This window comes from Dreissena polymorpha, chromosome 6 (assembly GCF_020536995.1).
Source record: "Dreissena polymorpha isolate Duluth1 chromosome 6, UMN_Dpol_1.0, whole genome shotgun sequence".
NCBI lineage: Eukaryota > Metazoa > Mollusca > Bivalvia > Myida > Dreissenidae > Dreissena > Dreissena polymorpha.
In genome coordinates this window covers 5,546,062-5,566,465 of record NC_068360.1, presented here as the reverse complement: position 1 = coordinate 5,566,465, position 20,404 = coordinate 5,546,062, and the positions used below count along the sequence as shown (strand labels likewise).

General features: G+C 33.7%; 1 long non-coding RNA gene across 1 annotated transcript; it reads right to left on the bottom strand.

Moving 5' to 3' along the window:
- Nucleotides 1-6,881: 6,881 nt before the first annotated feature.
- Nucleotides 6,882-8,904, bottom strand: LOC127836187 (uncharacterized). Its single transcript, XR_008028643.1, has 3 exons — nucleotides 8,769-8,904; nucleotides 8,481-8,551; nucleotides 6,882-8,200 (listed from the first exon to the last, which is right to left on the bottom strand). It is a non-coding gene; the product is annotated as an uncharacterized LOC127836187 (long non-coding RNA).
- Nucleotides 8,905-20,404: the final 11,500 nt, after the last annotated feature.

Genomic DNA, 20,404 nt, shown 5'->3' with positions numbered 1-20,404 from the left:
AGAAACTTGCTAATTTGATGGCATGCCTTTTAATATAATAATATTCAATGGCGTTGTACAATATAAAGAAGTGAAACTCCAGCTGCTGGAGCAAAAACATAATTATTATATATGTACATAAAATTGATAAAAAATAAGAGTAATTGACACTATTATGAAGCATTAATCTAAGGATTAATAATCTAAAGATTGTGTGATATAAATAAAAACGCTGTAAGAAACTTAAGCAATAAAACATTGCTGGCGACAATATTAAAACACAGTAAAAGAAAAATATTATGTAATAATTTTAATGAAATACATTAAAAAGACTTTACTGCACAAAGCATTTAAATTGTACATCTAACTTACCAAAAATAATCAAATAATCCTTCAAAATCGGTCAAAAAATAACATTGTGGTTATTAGAATAGTTGGGTAAAATTGATTATGATCTGATCTTTCAGTGAATTAGGAAAACCTAAACAAATTCAAATTCTATATTGGGTACTGGAATGTGGTTAACTGTTCAAATAAACATCTGGAAAATGCAATTCTATGTCAATGCATCAAAGTATATCATTGAGAATTTCTTTTTCTTGAAACTTTAAAAAAATAATGAGACCTTAGATCTATTTAGATCATGTGGTTAATAAAATTTAATGCCTTGAATTAATGTCGTATTTCATTTTAAGATGTAGCAAAATAGGGGTTAAACACATTGTCATACAGAAACATGTAGAAACATTCTTTAAATACGAAATTCAAAATAATAAATGAGTCCATATTCGACTGCATGTTATTTATATACAATGTAGCTTATTTTATAAGTAGGAAATAAGAACAATATTTTTTTAATAAATACAATTATAAAAAATAAAGCAACTGTGAATTCGTCATAAAATGCATTTTTGCCTAGGTATTTAGGCAACAGTAGTTTTTCACGATTAACTGTTTTAGGGACCTTTTCACAGATTGTGGCTTGTATTGAAGTTTTTCATAAAATGCTTGACATTGATAAATGTAAACATTGCAGCGGAATAGCTCAAGTATAAAACAAGACTAAACTTAAAGAGAGACAAAAATGTAAACCGTCATCTGGGCTCAAGCCACTGACCCTTGGAGTTACAATCTCCTTCACCACTCGACCATCCGTGCTCACAGAGTGAATCATGTTTTTTTATGCTTTATATAGGAAATCCTCGTTCGTTATGTCATAAAATATAACTATAACAACAGAACTCTACAAATTATTCAATCGTTTCGCGTTTGTAACGCTTTCACTTTTTTCAGGTTTTTGACTCGTTAAAAGTTGCATATTATGGATATTTAATAGCAATCCATGTTAAATAATCAGTATATTTGTTTCCTCGAAAATACCATAAATAAAACGAAAATTAGAAAATCGGAAACTCTTTGTTTCAATTTTGTATATTTAAAACAACGTGAAAAGGTCCCCTTAAACTTTGTCACGTAATTATGTTTCGTTCGTGGATAACACACAGTAACAAACAAAGTTCATTTCTGTTTTCATCGAGATTTATTTCTGTTAAATAATTTCTAACACAACGCTTCTAATGTTCATGAAGTACAATTTTACAGCGCGGCGGCCAATTGGCCGCCACGTCAAGAAAGCGTGACTGCTCTACTCGTTGTCAAACGAGGACTCTAGAATCCTTCTTACCACAAAGCACAGCATTTTATTCCAAGGTACATGAACATAAAATTTAGATATTTCCTTTCTCATTCTTGGTTGGTTAACTGTTTTCTTACCCCGATTTTCTAAACCCACCCCTTCGAATAACCCTTGTTGATTGGATGGATCGCTTATACACCTATCACATGTCACAGCAGAAGAGTGCAATATACAATTATCACTTTGGGAACATTTCATTTGCATACTTGATCATACAAACATATGCTCTCTATGGACAAACCACGTTTGTAGTGTGAAACCTAACACTCCTATAATCGATTATGTGAACCCCGATACCCATCCGAACTTACATTTGTTATGTACATTGGGAAATTGGATATTTCAATTATTTAAAATTCATTAAATACCATATCTGAATTGGGGCTTGTTATGTACGAGCCGAATTGTTAATCAAGGGCTAAAGACAAATCAACATATGTTCCCGATAAATGAACTACATTGGAGAAATTAAACCATACTTCCATAATCAATTTTTCAAACTTCATTACATACCCCATCCAAAGACATCTGTTATGTTAATTCCTAAATACCCACAACATACAGCTACTTTACAAGATGAACTCTCAAATAGTTTGATCACTTTAAACTTTTAACTTCTGTTTACGTATAAGATAGAAATATTGATGTAAAGAACCTTTCAACATTTTCTTACATATCAGTAATTATAACAGTTACTAATTAATTACTCAAACATATTATTAAAGTATTTCCCTATTATTAAATCTATCTGTACTTAAATTTCTATCATAAGAATAAACAATATGGTTATGTCACCACTTTAAGCAAAGATATATTATTTTTTTTGCACAGGGGTTAAAACTACCTGCTTAAGTAGGTTGAAAAGATTGTGATGCTATTCTAACTTTTCAGCTCACTTGGTATTTTATATTGTTAGTTTGTTAGCTGTGTGTTAAGCTTAAAAGATATTTGACTTAAACTTGAGTTGTGTTTTTATGTATTTCAGTAATAATGTTAACTACTTGAGCTGATGAACATTTCAAATTAGCCAAATGCCTGTGTTTTATGAATTGCTGCATCAGATATATACTTTAATTATAAAAACAAAAGAGTTCTAATTTATACACATACATTCTGTCAGAAAAAGAAAATGGCGTCAGGCTCATCGTCAACAGTTGTGAAACGTTCGCGTTTGGTTGAGAACTTTCGTTGCACATCTTGCATGAAGCAGAATCTTATGAAATCTGTAGACATTTATTGTGAGAAATGCTTGCGATTTTATTGTACAAAATGTGTGATCCATCATAGTCAGTTGTTTATAAAACACACTGCATGTGGGAGGGGAGAAATTAATAAATGGCCAGTTCCGAAGGACGTGGAGGATTTTCTGAGGAAGTGTAAAGTACATCAGGATAAAACACTGACACAGTTTTGCCATGACCATAGTCAGCTTTGCTGCTGTGATTGTTTTGTAATTATTCACAGGTACCATAAATATTTATTCCGTTTGTTATTGATAATAATATTTAAATATATTTAAAGTTCATCATATCACAGAAACATAAGTCATGCTTTTATGGTTTTTAAAACAGCATGGCTAAGCTTAACGGAGTCGTTTAGAAAATAACATGGCTTTGAGCTCATCCGAGGCGTTTACAAAATAGCATGACTTTACGCTTAATGGGGGCGTTTTCAACATGACTTAAAGCTAAACGAAGGCGTTTTTAATATAACATGACTTTTAGCTTAACTGAGGCGTTTTTAAAAAAACAACAACATGACTTGAACTTGTTTTATTAGTAGCACAGCCCCATTAATATTTTTATTTAGTACTACCCTTGGAATTTGTTCACGTCATTATGTCATTATGGATTTTTGTGACGTCATACGACCGACTTTCCCAGTTGTAATCTACATGCATAGGTCATTGGGTTTATAACGTTCCATTTTATTTATATTTTCTCTCTGATAGGCGTTTCTTGTTTGATTTAATTATTTTTAATTTGTTTAGCAGTCACATAAACAACCAAGCTATGTAATATGGAATTTTTACACCCATTATTGCTGCTTCTTCCTGTATTTGCGCGATGATTATCTGAGATATTAACTATATGATTCTATATTCTCAAATCTTTTCTATAAAGAAGGAATGTAGTTGACAATTTTTAATAGTTTTATTTGATCGTTCGTCAAAAAGTTGTAATTCTGTTACTCTTGTATCTTCAATGCAATTGAGTAATTAAATAGTAATTAAATTGAATGCGTTTTAATTCCCTTTTATTATTGTTTAATTTGAGTTACAATGCTATGACGTTAAATTTTATTTACACTTAAATGTATTATGAATATTGCTGGGCCAAGTGTGAGGTTGAGCGCTCTATAACCAGGTTTAAACCCCCAATGCTTTGCATTGACCGTTCCAAGGCGGTGACCCCAGCTTTATTCATATTTTGTGTTTATGTTGGTTTGTATTGTGCTGTATTCTGCTGTTTTGTACTGTTTGGGCAATCGGTCACTTGCCTTAAATAAAGGACCAACTAATTGTTTTTAATGAAAATTCAATACTGCTCCAGCAGCTGGAGTTTCACTTCTTTATATTGAAGCTTGGCTGATGCGCATTCAAAACAACATGACGTAAAGCTCAACTGATGCGTTTACAAAATAACATTACTTGAAGCTTTGCTGAGGCGTTTTCAAAATAATATGACTTAAATCTCAACTGAGGCGTTTACAAAATAAGATAACTTTAAGCTCTAATGAGGTGTTTTAAAAATAACATGACTATAAGCTTAACTGAGGCGTTTTCAAAACAACATGACTTTTAACTTAACGGATGCGTTTAAAAAATGATATGACTGTAAGCTTCACTGAGGCGTTTTTAAAATAACATGATTTTAAGCTTAGCTGAGGCGTTTATAAAATAACATGACTTGAAGCTTAACTGAGGCGTTTTCAAAATAACATGACTTTAACGTTAACTGAGGCATTTTCAAAAATACATGATTTTAAGCTTAACTGAGGCGTGTTCAAAATAACATGACTTTAAGCTTGACTGAGGCGTTTTCAAAAGAACATGATTTTAAGCTAAACTGAGGCGTTTTAAATCATACATGACTTGAAGCTTAGCTGAGGCGTTTTCAAAATAACATGACTTAAATTTTAACTGAGGCGTTTTCAAAATAACATGACTTTATGCTTAAATGAGGCGTCTTAAAATAACATTAATTTAAGCTTAACTGATGCGTTTCCGAAATAACATGGCTTTAAGCTTACCAGAGGTGTTTTCAAAATAACATTACATTAAGTTTAAATGAGGGGTTTTCAAAATAACATGGCTTACACTTTACCTACAGTGGGGTTAGGGATTTTGTTTCGCAAATAAGGGGTTTTCAGGAATGAATATTGTGGGGGACTAATCTCAAACAATCCGTTGTTTTCAGGTATTAATCTCTTACAACCCACTCTAGGCGTTTTTAGGGATTGTTTAGGGTAAAACGGAATGTTTGGGATAGTTAAGGTTAAATAGGAATGCTATCCCTTTGTGCATGCGTACGGTTGAAAAAGCGGAGTTACTTTCGCGAGCTATATTAAAGCAAAAATCAATATATAAACAAAGATTGGAAACATTTATTAAGTCCAATAGAAGGATCTGGAATTCGTGCGGCGAAAACGAGATCTTGATCACGAGACATAAATTGGGCAATCGCTGATCTCCCTCTGTTATCTGGCGTTATCATGTGCTACGGCAGCATACCCGCCCGCTTGGTTCCAATAAACAACATTTCATGCCTTTATGAAACATGAAAAAAGAAGGTTTGATATTTATAGTATCGTTATAAATTAAACGATTTAAAAACTAAACATAAATGAGTTGAACACAAATATGTGTCTCCGAACCAATATTACGCAAATAAACGTAATAACAGTATTTAAGGCCGAGTTTTTTTTACAAGTACACCTTGGAATTGCCTAAAAGTCTATTATTTATTTCTGGATATAATGACTAAAGTTTACATTTATAGGTGATATAAATAGAGAATACATGGTTGGTGCCGAGATGGAGAAAGTTTATCCGGTGAGGCTTAGAAGAAGAAAATAGGGCGAGCTTTAGCGAGCCCCAAATTTACTTGTTCGGGCCGAACCGGATAAACTTTCTCCATCTCGGCAACAACCATATATTCGATTTATCCTGCTTCATGCCGTAGACACATTTTATCAAATAGAAATTATTAATTGACATAACAATACAATTATTCTTGTCGGGCCTACTACATTCCTGACGACCGAATAACTACCGATTGTGTCACGTAAAAAATAGCTCCACATTAAACTGTTCCTTTTGATACTATCCTATTAAAAATATGAGGAGAAATAAAAAATGAATCGAGAATGTGATATTTTTCTTGGTAAAAAAGGGAAACAAAATGCAGCAGCATAACAAAAACTTAATTGTATTTACCTTAATGACAACTTTAATCCATTGCTGATAACAATAAATTTACAACGATATACACATCAATTTTCTGTTCTTCAATCCCTTCCAAAGTTTGTCGAACTCCATTTCTTTTTTTCCATTTCTATTACCAAAATTTATTTTAAACCACACTATTTTTTGATAACGTTTGTATCGAATGCTAACCATTCTGACCCAAAACCCGATTTACGTAGTCCTGTTGTGGCTTGCAATTGTGTTCCTTATATTATAACAAGAGCACCGCCTTGCGGGTGCAGACCGCTCATCTATTTTCTTTTTAAAGGTGAAGGGACTCTCATTTTCAATCACAAAGGAGGGAGGAGTGGAGTGAAGAGGGGTGTATAGTGTGGGGTTGTGGACATTTATTACATTATCTTCCAAAAAAGCGAAAAAAAAAAAAAAAAAAAAAAAAAATCGGGGGGGGGGGGGGTATAGTGTGAGGGTGTGGTGATAATTTGTGAGATGATCTTAAAAAAAAAAAAAAAAAAAAAAAAAAAAAATCAAAAAAAAAATTTGGGGGGGGGGGGTGGGGGGGGGTGGGGTGGGGGTATAGTGTGAGGGTGTGGTGGTCATTTGTGAGATGATCTTATAAAAAAAAAAAAAAAAAAAAAATTAGGGGGGGGGGGGAGGGGGGGGAGGGGGGGGGAGGGCACGGGGGATGGTTTGGGTGAAGTCTATTGTGGTATGTCAGGTAAGAGTAGTTTCATCAAAGTATCAATCAAATCTAATCATAAATAAAGAAGTTATGGCAATTTTAGCAAAATTTAATAATTTGACCTTGAGAGTCAAGGTCATTCAAAGGTCAAAGTAAAATTCAAGTTGCCAGGTACAGTAACCTCATGATAGCATGTAAGTATTTGAAGTTTGAAAGCAATAGCCTTGATACTTCGAGTGGATCGAAACACAAAATTTAACCATATATTAAAAGTTACTAAGTCAAAAAAGGGCCATAATTCCGTAACAATGACAACCAGAGTTATGCAACTTGTCCTTTTACTGTACCCTTATGATAGTTTGTGAGTGTTCCAAGTATGAAAGCAATATCTATGATACTTTAGGGGTAAAGTGACCAAAACATAAATCTTAACCAAATTTTCAATTTTCTAAGTATAAAGGGCCCATAATTCCGTCCAAATGCCAGTCAGAGTTACATAACTTTGCCTGCACCGTCCCCTTATGATAGTTCATAAATCTTGCAAGTATGAAAGCAATAGCTTTGATACTGTAGGAATAAAGTGGACCTAAACACAAAACTTAATCAAATTTTCAATTTTCTAAGTATAAAAAGGGCACATAATTCTGTCAAAATGCCAGTCAGAGTTACATTACTTTGCCTGCACAGTCCCCTTATGATAGTTAGTAAGTGTTGCAAGTATGAAAGCAATAGCTTTGATGCTTAAGGAATAAAATGGACCTAAACACAAAACTTAACCAAAATTGTCAATTTTCTAAGTATAAAAAGGGCACATAATTCTGTCAAAATGCATGCCAGAGTTATCTAACTTTGCCTGCCCAGTCCCCTCATGATAGTAAGTAAGTGTACCAAGTTTGAATGCAATAGCATTGATACTTACTGAGAAAAGTGGAACTAAACGCAAAACTTAACCAAAATTTGCAATTTTTTAAGTACAAAAAGGGCACATAATTCTGTCAAAATGCACGCCAGAGTTATCTAACTTTGCCTGCCTAGTCCCCTCATGATAGTAAGTAAGTGTACCAAGTTTGAATGCAATAGCATTGATACTTTCTGAGAAAAGTGGACCTAAACGCAAAACTTAACCGGACGCCGACGCCAACGCCAACGCCAACGCCAACGCCAACGCCAACGCCGACGCCAAGGTGATGACAATAGCTCATAATTTTTTTTCAAAAAATAGATGAGCTAAAAATGAATATATACAGACAACACACAAGCTGGGTTCATTACATGTCCATTTAATTTAGTTTTCCCTCAACACTATAACTTTTAATGATTACATAATTGTAATACAATCTCTGGAAATAACTATGATAAACAGCTTATTTAAAGCGTCTCAGAGAAATCAAAAAGGCGTCGCAAAGTTGTCAAAGCCCTGAAATAACAATAACAATATTCTACAATAATATAAATTGATACAGACTTACAATAACATTTAAGTATGTTATCATAAATAAATACTATGTTATTCATACATATCTAGTGGTCGTCAATATAAGGTCTCGCTATATTGTAGCACAATACCACGAAAACTTACAATAGATCGACAACTTACAATAGATCGAACTAGCATTACATTCCCAATGCTAATCATCAAAATAATAAAAGATACAAATCTGAACTTGATAAAAAATACATCCAATAACATGACATACCAATTGTGGATTGACCTCCTATGACAGCTTATGACCCCAGTCTTGACTGCAGATGATGCCCAGTGCTATGACTGCAATATTAGCTCATATGTGCAAGCATACAGAAAAGAAAGTGATCTTTGTTATGACTGTTAAATACAAAGAATTATGCTGCCATCATAAACAATACCAAGGTCAATGAAAACAACCATATTTAACTGATAAATACAATACCGACAAAAGCACTATTCAATGGCCATCTAGACTAGCATATTACTTATAAATTTACATAGTTAAAATACAACATACCTTTATAGAAAACAGAATAAAAGTGAAGAACAACTGCTTCAACCAATATGGATGACTACTTTCCCGCAAATCGTGCTGAATGATACGCTTGCTTATATACCCTCATTATAATCTATTAGGGGTTACACCCAACTAGTTAAAGTTAAACCGGTTACACTGTCGTAGCGAATTATTTTATTCCTATCGAAGTTAACACTTATGAAACACATACTAACAATCCAAAATACGTTTATGATTCGTTCCATGCTTGAAAATATTTACAAGAAATACTGTTAAAACCACCACGTCAAAATTGTGTCCCTAAAATAATGAGAGAAACTAGAAAGTATGTTTTGTCAGAGAAATGACGTCACACTAGATACGTAATAAATTGCGTAATCAAGTAAATGAAAATGATAAATACGGAAAGCTGGTTCGGTAATATATTTTAAAGAACAAAAAAAGGATGATATATAATATAAGGATAACATTCATGGTGCGTCCCAAAAAAATTCAAATGTCAAATATTAGAACATGTTAATCGGCGCGTAGGAATACATACTAACGGTTAGATCACGGTCATGTGATACACTGCCGGATATCAACTAGTTCATCCGACCTTGCTTTATTTTTTCAATGTTTGCAACTGAGGCAGGATAAAAATCTATATTCTATAACCTTATGCTTTTGACATTAATATTTTTTGCGAGTATAACGTAACAATACTTTGATAGATTTTAGGCTGAGTTAGACTATTTAAAAGTATATATCTGCCTTTGCCTAAATATTATTGTTTGTTTATAAATTATTCTGATGTACGTATCATTTTACAGGTAATATAAAAAGGTCTCGATTTAAACGTGAACAGTTTCGGAGATATTCATTAGCGAATCTATGTAACATTTAAGGCCGGTGTAGCGTGAGAATTGCAAGACCGTGAATTTCTTAAGATAAACTGGAAGTCTTGCATTTCTCACGTTACCCCCGTGAGAATTACAAACCCGCTGACCGTGAAAACATTAAGACCGATGTCCGATACAAGTAGCACTTATTTAATTTGAATTTTTAGTAGTTTTGTTTATATTAAAAATACAAAATGACTTTACATCAAGAATTCAAAAAACTACTGTTCGGATTGTTGTTATTTCCGGACATAAATGGTGAAAATTGCTACTGGTAAAAATGAAAACGGTCCCGAGGTAAAACGGCCTCACAGGTTAAAACGGTCACTGTTTAAAATCAATGTGCTTACAACCGGACCCAAATTTTTATGAATATGTTTATACTAAGGTGTTACCACAAGTATACTTAAAACGTTTAGATATCACACATTCTGTGAACGCTAATATGTGGAAATATGGTTAATTCTTAAGGTATTAAGTATCTGTAAGTGTTTAGATTGAATTATAATGACTTGTTATCTTGGTAAATTAATTTTTAAAAAATCCTGCCAAAATTACTTAAGATATGGGAACCAAAAAGTGAATATAGTTTTATTGTGTAATACATTTACAGTTATTTCATCATTCGTCAAGTTATTAACCAAAATAATTGTGCTGGTGTTGGAAATATTTTATATTTCTAATGGCTTTTTCTAGCCTTTTTCCCATTTTTTATATTCCCAAAATATTGTTTCAAATTATCATTGTGGTGATGTCTTATACGTATTGTCTATAGCTAGTAATTCATTTATTATAATATTTAAATACATTTGATTCATGTAAGACTCACTTTAATATTGACTGAAATAATGATGTTGGTAACTTGGTAGCGGTGTATTATATTTTTCATGGCTTGCAAAAATATTTGCCTTTTAGATTTGCAAAACCAACTTACCGACTTGCATTACCAGCTGATAATAATTGCCCTCGAGAAGTGCAAAACCAAGTAATTGTCTGAAATAATGATATTGGTGGTGGTTGTGTCTTATATTTGGCTTAAAATGCTCATACTTATTGCACGTGAGAAGTGCAAGAACAATCATTTGTCTAAAAAAATAAAATTAGTGGTGGTTGTGTCTTATAAATTTGCCATAACCATCTTATACTTATTGCCAGTGAGAAGTGCAATACCAAGTAATTGGCTGAAAAAATGATGTTGGCATTGGTAATGTGTCATATCTTTGGCTTGACCAGCTGATAGGAATTGCCAGTGAGAAATGCAAGACCAATTATTTGTCTGACATATTGATTTTGGTGGTTCTGTCTTATATTTGGCTTGACTAGCTGATACAAATTGCCCCCGAGAAGTTCAAGACCAAGTAATTGTCTGAAATAAAGTTATGTTGGTTGTGGTTGTGACTTATATTTGGCTTGACCTGCTGATTCTTATTGCGGATCAGAAGTGCAAGACCAAGTTATTGCCTGAATTAAGGATGATGGTGGTTTTGTATTTAATTGTGCTTGACCAACTGATACTTACTATCATTAGAAATGTGCAAGACAAAGTACTTGTCTGATAATGATGTTGGTGGTAGCCGTGTCTTATATTTGGCTTGAACAGCAGATATGTATTACCCGTGAGAAGTGCAAGACCAAGTAATTAATAAAATCATGATGTTGATTGAGGTCGTGTCTTATGTGAGGCTTGACCAGCTGATACGTATTGCCCATGAGAAGCGCAAGACCAGGTAATTGTCTAAAATCATGAAATTAGTTGTGGTTGTTTCTTATATTTGGCTTGACCAGCTGATAGGTATGGCCCATGAGAAGTTCAAGACCACGTATTTGTTTTAATAATGATGTTGGTGGTGTTGGTGTCTTATTTTTGGCTTGACCAGCTGATATGTATTGCCCGTGAGAAGTGCAAGATCAAGTATTTGTTAGAAATAATGATGTTGGTGGTGATTGTGTCTTATATTATTGGCTTGAACAGCTGTTATGTTTTGCCCATGAGAAGTGCAAGACCAAGTAATTGTCTAAAATCATGAAATGTGTTGTGGTTGTGTCTTATATTTGGCTTGACCAGCTTATATGTATGGCCTGTGAGAAGCGCAAGACCAATTATTTGTTTGAAATAATGATGTTGGTGGTGATGGTTTCTTATCTTAGGCTTGGCCAGCTGATATGTATGGCCGTGTAAAGTGCAAGACCAAGTATTTGTTTGAAATAAAGATGTTGGTGGTGATTGTGTATTATTTTTGGCTTGACCAGCTGATATGTATTGCCCGTGAGAAGTGCAAGACTAAGTATGTGTTTAAAGAAGCAATCATACCACTTTAATGGGATTTTACAATTTAAAATTGCAATTTTCAAACAAATAGTCATATATTCAATAACGAACGTATGTATGTATTCAAACAAGCAAAATGACACTACCGGCTTAAAAACAATAACGGTGCTTTAATGGATAATAATCAACTGAACTCGATTAAATAATAAAGCGCATTTACGCTTTTCATTGTAACTTTGGAGAAAAAATCATGTGTTTCTTTTAAATCGTATAAAAAATACGATCTACAATAAGTATAAATACGTATAAAATAAGATGTTAGCTTTTGGTAATAAAGGCCCGAGTTAAAATCCCGTGGAAGGCAATGAGATATACAACTAATGTGAAAATACTGAGCTCAAGCCCGGGATTGAACCCACGACCTCCAGAGTGCTAGTCCGACACTTTAACCACGTCGCTAAAGAGCTAGCCCAACAGCAAGGCTGTTGGAAGTGACCTTATTTCACTACACTCCTCCCCCTTGTAATGTTTCAAGGCCCAGACACGCCCGCTACAGCATGTCTTGCATCCGCATGGCCCTCCCAGAAACTATTAAACAGCTCAGACCCATTCCCGCATTAACAGTTCTTTTTTGTCTTGTCGCCATTAATGTGAAAATACTTAGCTCAAGCCGGGGATTGAACCCACGACCTCCAGAGTGGTAGTCCGACACTTTAACCACGTCGCTAGAGGGCTAGCCCAACAGCAAGGCTGTTGGAAGTGACCTTATTTCACTACACAACATTCTTTATGGCTTCGTAATTGTTTTTACTTTGTAGAGAGTTGTAAAGCTTTTTAGGAAATAGACTTAATGAACCTTTTCAAAAGAGCGGAATTCGATGAAAATCTACGAAAAATCCTTTTTTACTCACGAAGTCGATTGTGTTAAACATTATGAAACATTGAATTTGTAACAATAACATGAATATAATTTGTTGTAAGTTTAATCATTATGTGCAATGATTGTCAATCTGTGATTTCTGCGTAGGTTTATAAAGGGGTGTTGGTAAGTGGCGAATATTTCTTTAAGCAAACAAATTCGTTGACCATTTAATGTTGGTATTGAACAACACTGAAGCTGTTTCAACATTAATATACTGTTTAGAGATTACAATTCTTCGTTGAACACGAATTTTTTACGACACAAGTACTAGTAAAACGAGGTCAAAACGAAGAAAACTATATTTTTAAGTCATGCCATGACTTGCATCTGGTTTATAAGATATTTAAATGGATACAACACGTTTTTTACAAACCACTTCCGCCCATCGTAGAAACAATGAATCTTTTTTATTTAAATTTTATTTTGTATATTGGGATCTTTGAGATTTTTGCTGGTCTGGCCAATGTCTGCGAAGGTTGAAGGTGGTGTCTCACTTCAAATAGATTGATCATTGTATCATAGAGGCAGATCACGCATGATAAAGCTGGATGTCAGCTTTAGAACATGCCACATCATATGTATGCTAACGGCTTTTGATATTGAAAGTCATTAGTGCATATGCTAAAACCCTGCAAACATAAATTTCTCAAGAGAGTTACATAAACTTCCTTAAGTATATGTAATTAGTGAGACTAAAATGACAGGGAAAACTAGTGTTTTCGCCCTTTGAACTCTACAAAGTTAACGCATTTGCTGTCCGTGACGACGATTAGTACATGTACCTCCGCGACTAGAATGCGTACAAGCAGGAGGTCTAGGAGGAAATGACTGTAGAACTAATTGTATGACCAATACTTTCACGATGTATTGTTTAATTTTAAAGACAAAATGTTCATGACGATGTATGAGAAATACTATCATGACCTTGAAACTGAAAGTCGAATTGCAATGAGAATTTTCCCATTCCAACGATAGCATACTTATTTATTAATACATCGTATACATTAAACGTGTAATTGTTCTTGCTTTGAGACCGCTGAATTTCCTTAATTTAGCCGCCTGGTACATTGTTTCAGCATATCTGGTAATTTTTAGCAAAACTATTTTAAAAACTCTAATTAATAAACTGTCCTTTTCAAACCGTCTGTAAGAACGTTACACACGATTGATTATTTTATATACATGATTTTCGACTGATTATTAAACATACCAAATTATAGTTTTAATCATTAATGTGAGTTCGCTCGTTTACATATAATTTACTTAATGTTTTATCGTTTTTGTTGTCATTGTGAAATTGCCAATAACTTTTCAAAACAATTTATTTTGTCAGTGAGGAGTTACCTCTCTTTGAAATATCAACGTTTCGATTCATTGCCACACTGTATAACGATTCACTGACTTTGAAAATAAAATAACATCAGTCGAGGTAAAGTTTATTCATAGTAATACCGCATGTGCATGTAGACGCCTACAGGAATGCGTTTAAACATTACTTACAATTTCTGCGTAGGTTTATAAAGGGGTGTTAGTAAGTGACGTATATTTCTTGAAACAAACAACTTATGCGTAGGTTTATGAAAGGATGTTCATAAGTGATTTAAGCAAACGAAGTCGTCGACCATTTAATGTTGGTATTGACAAACCCTGAAGCTGTTTTAACATTAATATATTGTTAAGAGATTACAATTATGCGTTGACCACGGCTTTTAAACGACAAAATTACTTGTATAAAGAGGTCAATTATATATCGTGCGGTGTAATGTCGTAGAGATGTTTCATTCCCGGTTGCATCTTATTATTATATTAATTACAAGCAGGATTAGAGATATGGGGACTCTAATTAAACAATGTGGATAAGTTCGATAAATATATATATACTAAAAACATGCCACAACATATGTTTGCTGACGGTCGTTGACATTGAAAGTCAGTAGTGCATATGCACAAACTCTGCATGCATAACAAATTGCGCTGACTGTTCATTCTCTGCAATACTGATAGATATCGACATTTAAAATCATCTAACTTCATTGTAAGGTGGTCTATGGCCGCAATATATAGATAATCAATTGTTTGTGATGAAAAACAAATAGTATGTTCAGAATAGTCCTATCTTTTACAAACGTATACCGAATTCAAAGAAGTGCAGTGGACAAATTTTAATGCTGTCATTAATAACGCTTTTCTATGTACCTGAAATTAAAAAAAAATAATATTGATATATAGTAATACTATACAAAGGGAATATAAACAGTAAATATATGCAATTTTTGCAGATGTATACGCATTTGAGCTGTTCATTGTGCCAAGAGCCAATTATGATGTCAGTCCGTTTTCTTTACTTAGTGAGAAAGCTTGTGAAGGAATTCGCCTTGCGAGTGAACACCAATGTGATAGTATATCCAGGTGACATGGTCAATAAAATTCATGCCGAAAAGACTTTACACGACCTGGTCCATCTTATAATAAATTTGTAATGCAGTATAAGTAGTGCTTAACCTTTGACATGTGCGTAATCGGTATAATTTGTATCATTATTGATATACGTATAATTTAAGTGTGCACTAATTCATTACATATTTTGAGTTATCAGGGCTTATTGAAATACAGTGGAAAGTTGGGACAGACATTGTGATTTAATAAATATTAAATAAACTGCGTTTTGTTAAAAAACAGATAATTCATGTTAGCTTTAAAGAATTTAAATTAGTTCCTACGCAAAGAAGATTTATCATTTTAACTGTAAACTTTTAAGATGCTATCATGATTTTGATGGTATGCAATGTGCCTACCCGGATCCTAAACATCCGAGATCAAGAACACGCAAACATAACTTACAGATTTCCTCTTAAATATACACCCATTAAAAACGAATAATTGTTGTTAATGCGATAATAAAACTGTTTAGCTGCTTTTATTAACCGCATAACGTGATAATTTTGTTTCGTTTCACATGATGATCTTTATTTGCATTATAAATAACCAGTTAAGTTGTAATATGCATATCTTGCCTGCTTGTATTTATGGTTTGAAAATGAAATGCATGACATAACTTTTTTAAGTGTAGTTATTCATAAACATGAATATTAAAAGTTTCTGGCAACCCTTCACTTTGATCTTTGATTAAAAAAAGTATACCAATGTTACCAAAACTTAGTCTAGTTGCAATTTTTAGTCACATACAACAATTCTTTGAAAACAATTGCGAAAATGCAAAGCAATTCAGAGACTTTTATAAAATTGTATTGAGTTTCAATCGAACTTTGATACTGATTTCTTATTGGTTTGCTTGAAACTTAGACAATCGTTTTAGTATTTGGGGCTGATTTTTGCATCGAAGATTATTCGATTTTATTTCCGAAAATGTATTTTCTGCTGCACACATGATTTAATAAATTCAATAAAATGCCATTGTAAAAACAGACTTCAAGAGTATATTTATAATTTCTTAAGATATTTAATGCGGCATGCTGTATGCAGCCCGATCAGTTAAATCAGTGGCGATCGAAGAAATTAAAAGATTTAACTATATGCATACAAGCCGGCAATAATGGCAATTTACGCGCTCACCTTAGTTTACCGACATACTTTGCTGAAGACTTGACCTAGTTTGTGATCACGTTTGACTCAATTGTAGGTCTGCATACTGTACAGAATAAAATATTACCAAGTTTAATTACGGCTTACTCATATGTAGCACTAGAAATGTGAACATTTGTTTACCAGGTTTCTTTGTATTGTGACGCATCTGCCCTAGATTCATACACAGCCTTCATATTTTCAAGAAAAAAATCTTACAAAGTTTAATGAACTTGAGTCATAAATGTTGCAAATAGAGAAGTACGAAGTGCGATTTATAGAATAATTTTACCTGGTGACCTAGTTGTTAGACACAGATTCAAACTTGGCCTAAGTATGTCCCGATTGTCAAAATAAACATTATGTCAAATGTTCATAAAGCTTGACATATACAAATTTGACCTTTTTACATAGTTTTTTATTCACGTGATACATAATCTTATTCAGGCTATCCATTGCAAAAAATAAAGTTAAGACCAATTTTCATCAAAACTATATTACTTATGTGGCCTGTTAAGTTGTAATGAGGTTTTTCTAAGCTTTGACCTGGTTGCCTAGTGTTTGGACAAAAGTCAAACAAATTGAACTCTGCTCAGAAAATGTAAAGTTATACATTCTGATCAAGGTTCATTAATATAGAGCCTTAAATGTTTGGACCTTATGACCTTTTTTGAGATACGATGAACCCATATTCAAACTCAACCTAGATAACATACACATAAACATGTTCATTTAAGTTTCCTCAAGATTGGATGAACAATTCTTAAGTTACCCTTAAGATGGTCTAATTTTGAAATATTTCTTAAGTTATTTTACCATGAAAGTCTTATACATCCCCTGACCCCTTGTCTTGGCAAGTTTTGACACCCGACTCATGGTTTGAACAAACTTGTTAAAGGACCACAATATAATCTTGCGTTCCAAACAACACATCTCTCTGATTATCGCTTTATACAAAGAATGATAACAACTGACCAACAGTGTAGGATAAATGTTTACGCCATTAGCATAATTTTGACACATTTGGAACCATCACACGATGTCTTACACTGAATATCAAATCCTGGCCCTTGCAATTAAAAAAACAATTTTACGCGATTAACTAGACGAGTCCATATATATAATGTGACCCTTAGGGCGTAGCAAGTTTTGATCTCATTTGAACATAAGTTGAGGACCACAAAACCATGTTCCATCCCGAATAGTTAAGCCATGTACCATGTCATATCAGAGAGGACGAGTTTCTCAAGCTTATATTTTAAATATCTATTTGTTGCTTTGATTATCTATGTATGCAATTGATCGGAACGATGTGAACAAGTTTGAAAGAGAACAATCAAGAGTTTATTCCTGTTAAGTTTCAACGGATAACACGCTCAATGTTCTCCGGTGAGCTTAAAAGGCTAATAAAATTCTGATAAAGGCCTTTCTTGGCCGGTCTTTATTGAATGAACATGAACATGGCGCGCTTTAAAAGTAATTTATTTGTGACAATATTCCTATTATGCATCTTTTAAATTCGGAGCACACATTGTAATGATATGTAACGATTTTTTAAACTTCCGACCAGTAATTATTTGGTATGATGTGTTTGCAACATGCAAGTATAATTATTATTTCAAAATAACAATACACATAGAAAAAAAGAGGGCCAAGATGTTCGTATATTGCTAGCCTGAGTGGGCTAACCGGTTTCGAAGCCAACGCATAATTGGAACAATCATGAAAGAGAGCCACACTCTAATGTCACATACCAAATATCAATTCAATTTATACGACTTCACCCCAACATCATGTGTGTGCATTTCCAAGTTTTTATAAGGTACTTCCGCAACTGAAGCTGCATTATGGGTGGACTCAGAATGTGCCCCTGCCTTGCTACACAATTTACATTCTTGACTCACGAACGTTGGGACGAATTTTTAATTATGACTGCAGTTTCCATCTGTTTGTTGTTTCCTAAAAAATATTTTAATTTACATCTTTTTAATAAAATGAAATAAAAACACCCGGTGTATCCGGAGGTAACCACACCTCTTCGGTATTTGGACCACTAACTGAACTCAAATGCTGCCTGGAACGGGGATTAAACCCGGATCACCTAGATGATATGCGCGTGTACCAACTACTGCGCTTACCGGACAGCCAAACCCTCCACACACGCAGGCTGGGCCAATAGTGAGCAGAATAACGACACACTTAAGCGAGAACCATTTTGACATGTCAAACACTATGCCTTCTTGAATTTTCTGTTTTGTACATTGTTAAATTTAACTATAAAAGTGTATATAAATTATGTGAACCTTAGATGTGACTCGTTTTGACACTAGGACTATTATTTGAGAATTTTTTGTAAAGGACAACAAGATGATGTTTTATACTAAATATTAAACACATTCCCCTTGTGTGTTTTTTAGAAAAAGATGTACACAGTAATTTACTATATAAGTCATTATAAATCATGTGACTCCTGGTGCGTTGCCTGTTTTGACCCCAGGGGGCATGATTTGATCTTTGTTGAGGACCACTAGACGATGTAAAATATGAACTATTTAAAATCTGCGCCTTTCGGATTCAACGGAGTTTTTTAAAAGAATGAACGTTAAAATCTACTTTTACCTATAGTGACCTAAATATGCACAGACCGCAATGATTTGAATAACTTTGAAAGGCCGTCATTTTTGGGAAGTTTCGTGGCTATGTCGTATGGAGCAAATTGTTGACGACACACGGTAAACAACACATTTCGCCGTGCGCCAGAGAGACGCACACCACAAAAGCTCATAGTGAGCATTTCGTGCTCAGGTGAGCTAATATAGCATCTTTCCTTGTGCGAAAATATGTGTTCTTTTCATTCCATGCTGAACTACAGAGCAAATAATGGCAAAAGGTAGGGTCTTTGTCATGATAAGATGTGTGAACTTTAACACACGCTCTTTCCGTGATGTTGAAGATTAATCTGAATAAGGGACAGATATCTATTATTTTAACAAAAGCAGATCTCGTGTGTAATGATGATAGAGCAATCTGCAAAAAATTGTTATTTTATATTGTCATATACTTTTGTGATCTTAAAAACATGTAAATAAAATTGACAGCATTAGTAAATGTGTTGAAAAAGGTTTTTATATTAAATATATCATGAAGTTAACAATGATTATGTTTCATTTTAATCAACTGAATGCAGTTAATGTTAATTCATGGTGACAATAATGTTAATTTGAACTCTTTAACTGTGTAAAAAATATTGAAATAATCAAAATCAGATAGCTCCAGGACGGGGTCAGTTTGAACCCTAGGGGCTTTAAGAAACTTGGTAGGACGCCACCATACGATTACAAATGTTACTTCTTGTGGTCTTATTGCTTAAGCAAATTTGTTTTGTCATGTTGATGTATAAATCTTAGTAATATATGTGACCACTTGGGTTTGTTCAAGTTTGACCCCAGGGACACGACATATACAAATTGATAAGAGCAACACTACCCGATGTTACACAACAAATATTAAAGACCTGACCCATCTGGTTTAAGGGAATTGTTTTAATGAAATTTCATTATTTCGAATTTTATTTTCAGTTCTGGTGACCTACATATGTCATGAACCAAAATGATTTAAACAATTTCAAAGAGTGTCACGCAAAGATTATATCTGTGAAGTTTTGCTAAAATATGTCGAGATGTGAAGACCGAGTTCTTAGAAGACAACCTTCAAACACGCACTACACGCACCGAATCCCTGAAACACGACGGACATCAGAGTATCCTTAACGCTCTTCATGAGAACTACTCGCTCAGGTGAGCTACACATTGATCGATGAATGACGAAGTAACAGTTTAAATAAGCTTGACCATCGACCAGTTAAAATGATATTGACCCTTGAACAAGAGAGACATGATTTTCATGCGACACTAATTCTCCTCTTGCTGGTTGTCGTTTTTTTGTAATTTGTATTTTTAAAAAATCATTATGAATGATGAAC